The sequence below is a fragment of the Diceros bicornis genome, chromosome 18, assembly GCF_020826845.1.
Source record: "Diceros bicornis minor isolate mBicDic1 chromosome 18, mDicBic1.mat.cur, whole genome shotgun sequence".
Taxonomy (NCBI): Eukaryota; Metazoa; Chordata; class Mammalia; order Perissodactyla; family Rhinocerotidae; genus Diceros; species Diceros bicornis.
This window is the reverse complement of record NC_080757.1, coordinates 43274888-43290318: the sequence shown is the minus strand read 5'-3', so window position 1 is coordinate 43290318 and position 15431 is coordinate 43274888. Positions and strand designations below refer to the sequence as shown.

At 38.8% G+C, this 15431-nt stretch overlaps 1 protein-coding gene and 1 long non-coding RNA gene across 14 annotated transcripts in view; both read left to right on the top strand.

The window, feature by feature from the left end:
• Nucleotides 1–15431, top strand: part of GJC1 (gap junction protein gamma 1) — a 38503-nt gene that overhangs the window by 5753 nt on the left and 17319 nt on the right. The gene's annotated exons all lie outside the window — the stretch shown is intronic.
• LOC131417590 (uncharacterized) lies at nt 903–8095 on the top strand. The gene is made up of 3 exons (XR_009222723.1): nt 903–1382; nt 5537–5645; nt 7193–8095. It is a non-coding gene; the product is annotated as an uncharacterized LOC131417590 (long non-coding RNA).

Here is a 15431-nt window from a genome sequence, read left to right as displayed (position 1 = left end):
TTTGTAGGACTTATCACAATATTAATTAATTTAATTATTTGTGTAATGCCTGTTTCATCATTAGACTGTACTCTGTATTCCATAAAGTCAAGAGTAATGTCTATCTCGGATAGCCCAGTATCCCCAGCACCTAGCTCATACTTCATTTATGTATTTAACAATTATGCGAATGCTTACTAATTTATTTTTTATTTATAGTTGCTGATTGTACTGAAGTAACTTCTGAGAAAGCTTTTGTTCTTCTAACTAGAAACGTCATTGTTGTATGTTATTTTTTGCATTATTGGTCTGTATGTCAATATGGTGCTAGGGCCTTAGTAAATACTGATGTAAACTTACTAGTGGCCGTGGCCTGATCAATCTTGAGCAATTTTAATAGACCCAAAAATACAGTGATCACCTATGGTATGGTTTACACAAGGGGACTCTTGCCTCCAGGAAGAATTACCACAGCTAGTTTTAGGCAGGCTATCAGATGGAATAAAGAAATTGAAGATTAGGTTTTTTCTTTGACATACTGTGCCTAGTTCACATTTTCATTTCTTCCCAATTGCTGGGCCAAGGGTCAGTATAATTAACATCCTAAGAAACTTCGACATATTATACAATTATACAAGGCTTACACTGACAGCTTTGTGCTTGAGTATTTCACTTTATTGACATTTTATTTTATTTATTTATTTTGTTTTATAATTTTATTTATTTATTTTTCCCCCAAAGCTCCAGTAGATAGTTGTATGTCATAGCTGCACATCCTACTAGTTGCTGTATGTGGGACGTGGCCTCAGCATGGCCGGAGAAGCGGTGCTTCGGTGCGCGCCCGGGATCTGAACCCCGGCCGCCAGCAGCGGAGCGCGTGCACTTAACCGCTAAGCCACGGGGCCGGCGCACGCTTTATTGACATTTTAAAAATTATTTTCTGAAGTAGGTAATATGTTATGTAGTACAAAATCCTAAAGGTATAAAAGGGTATAAAGTGAAAAGTAAGTCTTCCTTTTTTTCTCTTCTCACTCACTCATTTTTTTTCCTATCAAAGTAATTACTGTTGACCTTTTTTTGTGAATTCTTCTAGAGCTATCCATACATTTAATATTCACACGCACGTACATAAATGGTAGCATACTATACACTCTGTTCTACAGGGTACATTTTTTGTTAATGTATTTTAGTTTGTTTCATCTCATTACAGATAGAGTGGTCTCACTCTTTTTGACTACTAGATGTGCTGTAATTTGTTTAGCCAGTCCCTTACTAATAGATTTTTAAATTGTTTCCAGCCCATTGTCAACAGGACTGCAGTGAATATTCTTGTACATTATTTTGTATGTCTGTGAGCGTATTTGCTAGATAAATATTAAGAATTGGAATTGCTGGGTCAAAAGGTGTGTGCATTTTCGATTTTGATGGTTATTTCCATGTTGTCTCTTACAAAAGCTATACCAGCTTACCCCACCTCCCACCACTTCTAATAAACGCAAAGAGTGCCTCCTACCTTGTCAGTGATCTGTTATCAATTTTTAAATCTTTTCTAATTAGGTAAATGAAAAGTATATTGGTGTCGTTTTAATTTGTATATCTTTAATCACAAGTGATATTGAATATCTTTTTATATTATATTATTAAAAGCCATTTATATTTCTTTTTCTGAGAACTCTCTTCATATCCACTGAACATTTTTCTGTTGAGTGGTCTTTTTGTGTGTGTGTGTGTGTGTGTGTGTGTGTGTGTGTGAGAGGAAGATTAGCCCTGAGCTAACATCCATTGGCAATCCTCCTCTTTTTGCTGAGGAAGATTAGCCCTGAGCCAACATCTGTGCCCATCTGCCTCTATTTTGCATGTGGGATGCCACCGCAGCATGGCTTGATGAGTGGTGTGTAGGTCTGTGCCGGGATCTGAACCCACAAACCCCGGGCCACCAAAGCGGAGTGCACGAACTTAGCCACTATGCCACCAGGCTGGCCCCTTAATGGTTTTCTTTTTAATTTTAAATCTTTGATCCATCTGGAACTTAAAAATCTAACTTTATTTTTTATTTTTTCCAGATGGCTACCCATCATAGTCTAATATCATTTATTGAATATTCCATCTTTTTTCCATTGATGTGAAATGCCACTTTTGTCATACATTAAATTCCCAGATGTATTTGGATTTTCTGAACTTTCTATTCTGTTGCATTCCATCGATCTGTTAATTTTTTTTGCCAGTTTCAGCTTCTTAAATTATTATAGCTTTATAATATATATCTAGAGGAGCTTGTATGCCCTTGTTACTCTTTCAGAAATTTCTCAACCATTTTTACTATTTATTTTTTCACAATAAATTTAGAATCAGTTTGTCTGGTTCCAGAGAAATCCCAGTGGCATGTTTAGAAATCAGTGTTGCAACAAAAAAACTAACAACCCAATCAAAAAATGGGCAAAAGAGCTGAACAGACATTTCTCCAAAGAAGATATACAGATGGCCAACAGTCACATGAAAAGATATTCAACATCATTAACTATCAGGGAAATGCAAATCAAAACTACAATAAGAGGCCAGCTGGTGGCGCAAGCAGTTAAGTGCCAGTGCTCTGCTGCAGTGGCCCAGGGTTCACCGGTTCGGATCTGGGGTGCACACCAATGCACTGCTTGTCAAGCCATACTGTGGCGGCGTCCCATATAAAGTGGAGGAAGATGGGCAGGGATGTTAGCTCAGGGCCAGTCTTCCTCAGGAAAAAAAAAAAGGAGGATTTGCATCAGATGTTAGCTCAGGGCTGATCTTCCTCACCAAAAAAAAAACTACAATGAGATATCACCTCACGCCTGTCAGAATGGCTATAATTAACAACACAGGAAATAACAAGTGTTGGAGAGGATGTGGAGAGAAGGGAACTCTGATACCTTGCTGGTGGGAGTGCAAACTGGTGCAGCCACTGTGGAAAACAGTATGAAGATTCCTCAAAAAATTAAGGATAGAACTACCATACCATCCGCTATTCCCCTGCTGGGTATTTATCCAAAGAACGTGAAAACACCAACGCGTATTCATTGCAGCATTATTCACAATAGCCAAGACTTAGAAGCAACCTAAGTGCTTCCAAAAAAATAAATAAATTGTTTTAAGCATTTAAGTCTTTTGTGTTCCTTGGTAGTATTTTTAAGCATTCTTTATTTGAATCCTGTATGTTTCTTGTTAGGCTCATTCCTGAGTATTTCATCTATTTGTTGCTATTTTATTTTATTTTATTTATTTTTTGTGAGGAAGATCAGCCCTGAGCTAACATCCGTGCTAATCCTCCTCTTTTTTTTTTTGCTGAGGAAGACCGGCCCTGAGCTAACATCTATTGCCAATCCTCCTCCTTTTTTTTTCCCCCAAAGCCCCAGTAGATAGTTGTGTGTCATAGTTGCACATCCTTCTAGTTGCTGTATGTGGGACATGGCCTCAGCATGGCCAGACAAGCGGTGTGTCGGTGCTCGCCCAGGATCCGAACCCGGGCTGCCAGTAGCGGAGCACGCGCACTTAACCGCTAAGCCATGGAGCCAGCCCTATTTGTTGCTTTTTTTTTTTTTTTTTTTTATGTGAGGAAGGTCAGCCCTGAGCTAACATCCATGCTAATCCTCCTCTTTTGGCTGAGGAAGACTGGCTCTGAGCTAACATCTATTGCCAATCCTCCTCCTTTTTTTCCCCAAAGCCCCAGTAGATAGTTGTATGTCATAGTTGCACATCCTTCTAGTTGCTGTATGTGGGACACGGCCTCAGCATGGCTGGAGAAGCGGTGTGTTGGTGCGCACCCGGTATCCGAACCCGGGCTGCCAGCAGGGGAGCGCGCGCATTTAACAGCTAAGCCACGGGGCCGGCCCTAGTGTGGTCTTTAAATTAAGTTAATTAAATAAATAATAAATAAATGAAATGAAAACACTAAACCCACATAGTATAGCAAAAAGATCATTAGGTTCTGAGTTGTATTTTTGGCTTTACAACTAATTAGTTGTGTGATCTTAAGTCATCATGATCTTTAGTACCCTCTTCAGTAAAATAAGGATATTAATCTCATACTGTGGTGTCAAACAATGGGCCATTGCAAAATAGTTGAAAGATGACCTTGGAATCTGTGTAGGTATTGTCAATGAAATGCATAAATAACGTCTTACAAATATGTATGACCATTTCAAATGTATATGTAGATGATGTTATGATAAATAAACTGTAGATTTATTTTAAAACTTTACCAGTTTATGGTAGAGTTTTGTGCTTGTGTGTTTTCTCCAGAGACAGATAATAAATGTATAGCTATTATATAGGGCTCCAAGAAATCTTTTGCAATTACATAAAGGTCCTCAGACTCTAAAAGTTGGGGACTACTAGCCTAGCCGATCTCTAACATTTCTTTTACCACTATAGTGCATGAACCCATGAAACTGTTTTTTGTGGAATATTTGGGTGATAACGGTGTTTGTTTTTTTCTTCAAATAATGATTTTTAAGCTTATGTCAGAAATGTTAGTTTTTGGGATCTGTTTTTAAAGGACCTGTTTGGCTAGCCTATCTAGAGTTTTGTGTGTGTGTGTGTGTGTGTGAGAAGATCAGCCCTGAGCTAACATCTGTTGCCAATCCTCCTCTTTTTGCTGAGGAAGATTGGCCCTGGGCTAACATTCATACCCATCTTCCTCTACTTTATATGCGCCGCCGCCACAGCATGGTTTGACAAGCAGTGCATCGGTCCGCACCCAGGATCCGAACCTGCGAACCCCAGGCCGCCAAAGCGGAACACACAAACTTAACTGGCTGGCCACCAGGGCAGACCCTAGCCTATCTAGATTTGAATAGAAAATGCTTTAGTGCAACAGGCCAATTCGTCGTTTGTGTGTCTAACTCAAATACTTGGCTTTGACCTCACGTTCCATTTCAGTAGTAGATGTTCATGTTATTCAGAGTGACAGCTTTGTATTTATTATAGGCTGAGCGGTTCAAGCAGATGTGCACTTTTCAGGTTCACTTGAAAAGGAAAGCTTTCTGTTAAGTTTGGGAAAATTATTAGGAATTGGGGGAGTGTCTCATTTCTTTTATTGAATTGTGTGTCTGAAGCCATTGTATCCTATTATACTTGAACTTGGAAAAGAGAAAAGGAGGGAAAAATATGTTTCTGATTTGAGGTATATCCTGCCTCAGAGGAAAATTATATATACATAGTTTGCAAAGCATTCTACTGAGTAGATTTATTTTGGCTACCACTTAATTATGGTTACTAGTTCAATGAGAAATTTAAAGCAACCTCAGCATTTTGAACTCCAAGTAGAATGCTCTTAGTAGTTAAAAGCTTTATTTCCTACTGCTGTTTTTTTTATTTTGCCTCAGAAAACTGTTTTTGCCTTTGTGGTTTGAAATTACCTACATATCAGCACAGTTTCTTGAGATAGGAAAATGGAGATGAGATCAGTGCTCAGAATAGTAGTCTTAGATTCCAGTTTAGCCAATCCTCATAGCCTTAAAGTAAAAGAATATTTTGGTTTAAAAAATCCATCTAGGGCAAGATATTAACATTTAGTATTTTCTCTCAGGAGATGTATCTTTTAGGTTTGTAGTGAATCTCGTGGGCATATTCTTATCTCAACAGAAGAATCCTTGATATGACGAAGAGAAAATGAAGTGGAGTGATTAGGACAGAAAGTATGAGTTTTATAATATTTTCATGTCAGATAAACATTTAATAGAACTCACTTATAATGGAGAGTGGTAAGTTTTTGGTAGCGTGTGTGTGTGTGTGTGTGTGTGTGTGTGTGTGTGTGTGTGTGTGGTGAGGAAGATTGGCCCCTGAGCTAACGTCTGTTGCCAGTCTTCCTCTATTTTGTATATGAGACGCCGCCACAGCGTGGCTTGATGAGCAGTGTGTAGGTCTGCACCCAGGATCCGAACCTGCGAACTGCAGGCCCCCAAAGCAGAGTACGTGAACTTAACCACTATGCCACCGGGCCAGCCCCTCATGGCTGTTTTAATAATCAGTTTCTCAAATAACGATAATTCCTTCCAAATACTCAATATCACACAGTCAATAACCAGCAGGTAGCAATGACAACAACTATGTATTTCAAGGGAATATTGGATATGTTAATTTTCTGTGTTGCTTCTGAATCATTTTATGGTGAGTCTTTAAAGGAATGAGAAAAGCAGCATTATGATACTAAGCTGCTGTATAAGACATCGGAGTACTACTATCTTTTGATATATCCTTACAAATTAAGAATTACCCTCTAGACTCACCATCCTATATTTTACTCGAGCAGAATTTTATGTAAGTTCTGTCTTGGACTCCCTTATATAAGGAGATGTTTTAACTGTACCAAAGGTTCTATGAGATAGTTACGCTTTTCTGTGATATATCCATTATTTAATTAGATCTTTATGAATGTGTGCAAATATTATGAAATTTGTACCCTGACCTACTTTTAAAATTTCTTTCAGGGCTTTGTTGCATGGTAAAGCTTTCCCAACTCCCTTATAACTTGTTTATTGTAGAAATATTGAAAAGCAAATAGAAGAGAAAACATTTATAGGCCATTGTTAATGCTGGTGTGTTTCCACTCAGGCATATTACGTTGTTGGGCATTTTTTGTTTCTACTACATATGAGCATTTTCCCTCATAATGAAATCTTCTTTTAAAACAGGTAACAAATTGGCAGGCTTTATTCAGCCAATAAGATATCTGGCTCAATATTATTTAAATTTTTTTTCTGTTAGTTGCCAACATGAAGAAAAAAGGAGATAGCTAGGAGTATAAATTCATAGAATCTCCTTTTGGAAAAGTACTCATCTACTAAAGCTGACATATGGGTCCCCTATGACCAGCACTTCTGCTTCTAGGTATTCAACAGAAATGCATACATATGTTCACCAGAAGATGTATATAAAACGTTCATAGTAGCATTTTTAGCCCCAAACTGGAGACTACTCACATGCCCATCAGCGGGAGAATGGATCAATTGTGATATATCCACACACTGACAGTATAATGAAGCAAAGAGAATGAACAGACAAGAGCTAAATGCAACAAGATTGATGACTCTCAACAGGTGTTAAACAAAAGAAGTCAGACACGAAAGTATATTCTTTATGATTGCGATATGAGAGAGTTCATTCCGTATGATTCCATTTATATAAAGTTCAAGAGCAGATTAAACCAGTAGGTCTCAATGTCATGTGATTTTGTTTCCCTGAGGGCATTTGGCAATGTCTGAAGAAATCTTTGGATGTCACAACTGAAAGAGGCCAGGGATGCTACAAAACACCCTACAATGCACAGGACAGTCTCCTACAACAAAGAATTATCCAGAATGCCAAAGTTGGCCCTGGGCTAAACTAATCTATGCTGTTAGCGGTAAGAATGATGGTTCTCCTTGGGTGGAAAGGGGCATGATTGTGGCTCTGAGTGGCTGCTAATGTTTTGTTCTTGATTTTGGTGCTGGTTACATGGGTGTGTTCAGTTTGTGGAAAATTCATTGAGCTGTACACTTATATTTGTGCACCTTTCTGTAGGTATTCTATACTTCAATCAAAAATTTACCAAAAAATCAGACTTCACATAAAAATCCAGGATGAAGACTTCTTTTGAAAGATATGACAGTCTGGTAACTCCCACAGCTGTAACTAATAAGCAGCAGCCTCCCTTTAGTTGGGGCCTGTGTTCCCCAGGCCCCGTTTTCCTGTTTTGGTTACTTGTATCACCTCACTGGTATCCAGACATTTAAAAAATGCCCTAAACAGCTTGAGATATAATTCACACACCATACAGTTCACCTATTTAAAGTGTACAATTAAATGTTTTTAGTATATTCACAGGGTTGTGTAGCCATGTAGCCATCACCACAATCTAATTTTAGAATTTTTTTTTTTTTTTTTTTTTGTGAGGAAGATCAGCCCTGAGGTAACATCCATGCCAATCCTCCTCTTTTTTGGTGAGGAAGACCGGCCCTGAGCTAACATAATTTTAGAATATTTTCATTCTCCCCAAAATAAGCCCCATACGTTTTAGTAGTCACTCCCTATTCCCCCCTCCTCAGGCCTAGGCAACCACTAATCTACTTTTTGTTTCTATATAATTGTAGACATTTGAATTTTGTGATCTCTATTCTTTTTTTTTTGTGAGGAAGATCAGCCCTGAGCTAACATCTGTTGCCAATCCTCCTCCTTTTTTTTTCCCCAAAGCCCCAGTAGATAGTTGTGTGTCATAGTTGCACATTCTTCTAGTTGCTGTATGTGGGACTCGGCCTCAGCATGGTGGGAGAAGCGGTGCGTCGGTGCATGCCCGGGATCCGAATCCTGGGTCGCTAAGCACGGGGCCGGCCCTGTGATCTCTATTCTAAAACAAGATTTATGATGGTTGTATAGTATTTCATCATTTTAGATTATGTAAAATTTTTCTTTTTTTTTTTTATAATTTTATTTATTTATTTATTTTTTTCCCCAAAGCCCCAGTAGATAGTTGTCTGTCATAGCTGCACATCCTTCTAGTTGCTGTATGTGGGACGCGGCCTCAGCGTGGCCGGAGAAGCGGTGCGTTGGTGCACGCCCGGGATCTGAACCCGGGCCGCCAGTAGCGGAGCGCACACACTTAACCGCTAAGCCACAGGGCCGGCCCTAAAATTCTTCTTTTATTGGGCATTTAGGATAAATTACTAGATGTGGAATTATTGATCAAAGGACATAAACATTTTAAAGTTCTTGATAAATATTACCACGATGCCTTCCAAAAAGGTTGTATCAGACCACCCTTGCCATCGGTGTATGATAGTGTGGGTTTTTTGCAAATTTTGTATTGTGAACCTAGTCATATTGGAAATATTATACATTTATTTTTATGTTATCTTAGACATGTTCATTTTCCTAGAGTGATCATTGTTCAGACAATTGGGTTGACCTAAGCTTAGGTTGTTTTGAACAAGTGTACCAATGCTATCTTTCTTTACATGAAGACTACCACTTATCCATTGTGAATGAATGCATTATCCCAGGTTCCCCATACTTCTCCAGCTGGTTCCTGAAGATTCTTACATTCAAACAGAATGGCTTTTTGCCAGCACAGATTGACACTTCAACCCACAATGGTGTATTTTGTTTCCTTGTTGGTTAATAATAGAGCTAAGATTTAAACTACTTCTCTCCATTAGGTTTTATAATTTGATTCACAACAAATTATGTTTTGTATTTCTCAAATGTTGTCCATAGCCAAGAACTCTTTTGAAAACAAGTTGTTTTCATGTTTGTAATGCATAGATTACTGTTTGATGGTTAGTTGCCATAATGCTTATGCTTAGAAATGGTCACCAGCTAGTTATTAAACATCCATTATCGCTCATGCAGAATTAACTTCCACTTAAAACATTCCAGTTAAACAAAACTTCATTGTAAACCCTTTAATTGATTCCTTGTCTCTGCACATAAAGCAGTCTCATTCAGGAGTGTGAGTCACTAGCATGATTCCTAGTGTATTGCTCAGCTCATGATCTGGGATGCCCAAATAGTTAATACTTTAGAAACATAGTGAGTCAATATTGAGGTTTTTTGGTTTTAGCCCAACCACAAATTTTCTGGGATAACTGTTTGGGGAATGCCTTTTTGAAAATTTGATATCTTACTGTTGTTTAATTTTACTGCCGTTACTTTGCTTATTTCCTGTCCCTAGAGTTTTGAATTCCACAGGATTTGTTGGTTGTTTCATGAATTTTACTCTGCCTGAGGTGATTTTCATCAAATGTTAATAGAAGGCACCTTAGAAATCATCTAATCTGATAATCTCCACTTATTTCACAAGTGAAAAAAATGGAAAGAAATACTTATTCCTGAAGTGCCTGTTAGAATCTCTTGGCTCCTAGTTCAGTGCTTGCTCTCTCAGTTTCACAAAATTGAAGGTTAGCAATCACTTTTCTAGAATATTAATTTTAGTTTATCCTGGATTTTGTTTTTGTTTAGAAAAGAAATTAAGATTTTAAAATGTGGTCTCTTTTTTATGGGAAGTTTTTTTTTTGTGAGAAGGAGAGTAAAACTTGGCTCTGACCCATTTGGACTTGGTTGTTGCATTTGCAAAACATTTAGAGTAGCCCTACTTATTTAAAATTTTAAAATTTCCTGATTATTATAGTTTAATGAGCATTAAAAATTGACAGGGGGCAAGTTATGGATTTTTTTAGTTGTTGATCTGAAACTCTTGGGAGCTTTTTTTTTTTCCGAGTCTATTAGAAAGACTTTTCCAGAGATATATATGAAAGTATATGAAAGCGATATTTTTGGATTAACAGTGTTTTTGTGGCCAATATTATAGTAAAGAGATTGTGATAGAAAAAATGAATCAGATGAACTGGAAAGTAAAACATTTCCCTGTAGAGTCCCCAGGCTATAAAATGTGTTTAAACTTTTAACAGATGATTCCAATTACCTTCCTCTAGTTCTCTGTTGTATAGCATGTATAACTGTACATTAAATATCTCTTGAATACAACTATAGTTTTTAAAAAGTGTCTAAATTTCTTATAAACTACTAGATTGCAAGATTTTTGATGGTAGATAAATACTAATTGCGTGAATGAATTTTAGTCTAAAACTTTTTTTTTACTTTTTTATGGTGGTAGAATATACATAACATAAAATTTACTATTTTTATATTTTTAAATGTGTAGTTCTGTGGCATTAAGTACATTTACATTGTTGTGCAACCATCACCACCATCCATCTCGAGAACTTTTTTACCTTCCCAACTGAAACTGTACCCATAAAACACTAACTCCCCATTCTTCCCAGCCCCTGGCAATCACCGTTCTACTTTCTGTCTCTATGACTTTGACTATTCTAGGTACTGCATATAAGTGGAATCATGTAAGTTTGTTCTTTTGTGACTGACTTCTTTCACTTAGCATAATGTTTTCAAGGTTCATCCATGTTGTAGCATGTGTCAGAATTTCCTTCCTTTTAAGGTTGAATAATATTCCATTCTATGTATATACCATATTTTATCTATTCATTGTTCAGTGGACACTTGGGTTGCTTCCACCTTTTGGCTATTGTGAATAATGCTGCTGTGAACATAGGTGTAAAAATATCTGCGTCCCTGCTTTCGTTTCTTTTGGGTATATATCCAGAAGTAGAATTACTGGATCAGGGCCGGCCCCATGGCTTAGCGGTTAAGTGCACGCGCTCCGCTGGTGGTGGCCCAGGTTCGGATCCCGGGTGCGCACCGACACACCGCTTCTCTGGCCATGTTGAGGCCACGTCCCACATACAGCAACTAGAAGGCTGTGCAACTATGACATACAACTATCTACTGGGGCTGGGGGGGGGGAATAAATAAATAAAAATTAAAAAAAAAAAGAATTACTGGATCATGTGGTAATTCTATATTTAATATTTTGAGGAAATTGTAACCATACTGTTTTCTACAGCAGCTACACCATTGTACGTTCCCACCAGCAGTGCACAGCAAGGATTCCAATTTCTCTATAGCTTTTATTATTTATTATTTTTTTTTTAAAGATTTTATTTATTTACCCCTCAAAGCCCCAGTGGATAGTTGTATGTCATAGCTGCACATCCTTCTAGTTGCTGTATGTGGGACGCGGCCTCAGCATGGCCAGAGAAGCAGTGTGTTGGTGCGCGCCCAGGATCCCAACCCGGGCCGCCAGCAGCGGAGCGCGAGCACTTAACCGCTAAGTCACGGGGCTGGCCCTCTATAGCTTTTGTCAGCCCTTGTTCTTTTTTTTTTTTTTTTTTTATGATAACCATCCTGTTGGGTGTGAAGTGGTATCTCATTGTGGTTTTTACTTGCATTTCCCTAATGATTAGTGATAGTCTAAAATTTCTTATAGTTTAAACTCAGATTAACTCAAACCTTGTTTTTTAAAAAGTATATTAAAATCATTGGTGAGGGAGTGAAGAAACCAACATTCACATATTCTGATAGTAGAAATATAAATAGGTACCAGCTTTTTGGAGGGGTAATTTGGTAATATCAAAAGCTTTAGAATTTTTGGAGAGATAGTAGACAAAGAAGTTGATCTTTTCTTAGTAACAAATACACAGAATTTTCACAATTTCTGCAACTATTGACCTAGCAATTCTTTAAATTTATTCATTTATTTATTTAGTGTGTTTGTGTGTGTGTGAGGAAGATCAGCCCTGAGCTAACATCCATGCCAATTCTCCTCTTTTTGCTGAGGAAGACTGGCCCTGAGCTAACATCCGTGCCCATCTTCCTCCACTTTATATGGGATGCCGCCACAGCATGGCCTGCCAAGCGGTGCGTCGGTGCGCACCCAGGATCCAAACCTGGGTCACCAGCAGCGGAGCGCGCTCACTTAACTACTACGCCACGGGGCCGGCCCCAACCTAGCAATTCTTTTAGAAATTTATCCTAAGTCTATAATTGGGCCTGTGTGCAAAGTTGTAAGTATTATAACAAACCATTGTAAACAACTTAAATGTCTAACCATAGAAGATTGGTTAAATTCTGATTCAGTAGGCCTGGGAGTGGGAGTTGTGTAGGTAGGACCTGGGAATTGGCATTTTCAACATGTGCTCTGGATAATTCTGTTAAAGGTGGTCTATGGACCGCATTTGAGGAACATTTACTCGTCATTATTTACGTGCTTTAATTTCAGTTTCCATGGTGTGCTAAGGGCCACTGCAAACTGGTCTTTGACTTCCCTGTTCAGCCTTCTCTACAACTACTTCCCAAACGTCCTCCATCATGTACCAGTCTAAGAGCCTTCTTGTGCAGCTTTTCACTCACCATTTTCTCCATCTGCCTTGCCTCTGCTTCTCACTCCAGCTCTGCCTGCTGAAACCATACCCATCCTTCAGAGATCCACTTGTCTTCTGCAGTAAGCTTATACTTTTTCCCCCCACCTTTATTGAGGTGTAATTGACAGCTTCTACTTTTTAATTCATAGGAATTAGTCTCTTTTCCTTCTCTGAGTATTTTCACATTTTGTACTTTTATACCATTCATTGTCTTCTGTCTTGAAATATGATTGTATTAGTGAACAATGTTTTATGTTTTCTACCTCCTACAAATTTATTCAGATCTTCTGTTTAATATAGCACAATTCATTCAGTGCTTTTTGTGTCCTGGGCAGCATACTAGGTGCTATGGGCTCAGAGAATTTTTAAAAACATGGAATTTCCGCTCAAGGAACTCATATTCCAGGAGAAGAAACTGATACCGCTAACATTGATTTAATAGAGTTAAGTCCTGATATTGGTGGAATGAAAAATTATTAGGGGCTTTCTGGGGAGGATATAATTGAGGCGGTCAAGGAGACTTGAAGTGAGCTAGATCTTCAAGGATGAAAATTTTTCCAGGTAGGAAATTGTGGAAAGACAATTTATTATTATTTTTTTTTATAACTTTATTTCACTCTAATTTTGTTTGTGTATGTGAGAGAGGAAGATTGGCCCTGGGCTAACATCCATGCCCATCTTCCTCTACTTTATATGGGACGCTGCCACAGCGTGGCTTGACAAGCAGTGTGTCGGTGTGCGCCCGGGATCCGAACCTGCGAACCTTCGGGCCACCGCATCGGAGGGCGCGCACTTAACCCCTATGCCACCGGGCGGGCCCCTGGAAAGACAATTTATTTTATTTTATTTTTTGTGAGGAGATCAGCCCTGTGCTAACATCTGCCAATCCTCCTCTCTTTTGCTGAGGAAGACTGACCCTGGGCTAACATCTGCCCATCTTCCTCCACTTTATATGGGACGCCGCCACAGCATGGCCTGACAAGCTGTGCGTTGGTGCACGCCCGGGATCCGAACCAGTGAACCCCGGGCTGCTGCAGTGGAGCGCGCACACTTAACCGCTTGCGGCACCAGGCCGGCCCCTGGAAAGAGAATTTAAAGTGGAGGAAAATCAATGAGCAGAGGTTCAAATTTGTTAAATCACTCAGTGAATAGTTGGCCTCAGTGCTGGGGATACAACAACAAAGTCCTTTCTTAAATTCTATTGGGGTGACAATGAACAAATTAGCAAATAAAAAATGTGTTAGGTAGTGTTAAATGCTCTGAAGGAAAAAGGCAGGATAAGAGTATAGAGAGTGATGGAAGGATATTATTATAGGTAGGTAGTCAGGGAAGAAGGCCTCACCACCACAGGAGGTGACATCTGAAGAGAAGCATAACTGAAGTGAGAGTAAACCGTGAGGATGTCCAGGGGAAGTGAGTTTAATGGAGGGAAAAACAAACGCATATGTGAAAATGGATAGTGTAAATTGATGTAAAATGTAAATATTATATTTTAAAATTTGAAGTAGAACAAATTAAGATGAACATTTCTGTAGAACATTTAATTTTTGAAAAATAGTTTTTTTAACTTTTAAAAAATCCTTTTGTAAACTTTTTAAAATCTCGAGCAGACTTTATTCTATAGGGCATGGAATACCTTTAGGGATGTTTTCTTTAAAAAGGCAATATAGGGGCCGGCCCGGGGGCGCAAGCGGTTAAGTGCATGCGCTCCGTTGGGGTGGCCCGAGATTTGAGATTCGCTGGTTCGGATCCCGGGTGCGCACCGACGCACCACTTGTTAAGCCATGCTGTGGCTGCCTCCCGTATAAAGTAGAGGAAGATGGGCACGGATGTTAGCCCAGGGCCAGCTCAGCAAAGAAGAGGAGGATTAGCATTGGATGTTAGCTCAGGGCTGGTCTTCCTCCCAAAAAAAAAAAAAAAAAAACGCAATATAGGGGCGGGCCCTGTGGTTTACCTGTTGAGTGCGTGCGCTCCGCTGCTGGCAGCCCAGGTTCAGATACCCGGCGGGCACTGACTCACCGCTTGTCAGGCCATGCTGAGGCGCTGTCCCACATACAGCAACTAGAAGGATGTGCAACTATGACATAAAACTACCTACTGGGGCTTTGGGGGGAAAAAGGAGGAGGATTGGCAATAGATGTTAGCTGAGGACCGGTCTTCCTCAGCAAAAAGAGGAGGATTGGTATGGATGTTAGCTCAGGGCTGGTCTTCCTCACAAAAAAAAATAAAAATAAAAAGGCAATATATTTATTTGGTTCAAAAAACAAGGCAGTATAAAAAGATATATAATCAAAAGTCTTGATCCTACCCCATCCTCCTCAGTCTCCTCTCCCACTTTTATTAGGTTTTTTTTTTTAATGTATCCTTGTGTTTCTTTATAGAAATATAAGCAAAAACAGATTTTTTTTCTCCTTATGTAAAAGGCCTATAATATATACACTCATAGACCTGCTATTTTCACTAATTAAATATCTTGGATATCTTTCCATACAAGGAGAGCATTCTTCATTATTTTTTACACCCACATGATATTCTACTGTGTAGATAAACCATAGTGCATTTAGCCATTCTCTTGACAGTGGACATTTGAGTTATTTATAAAAACAGTGCTATAGTGTGATTATTCCCAAAAGTGAGATTAGTGGGTCAAAGGATAGATGCATTTTTAAT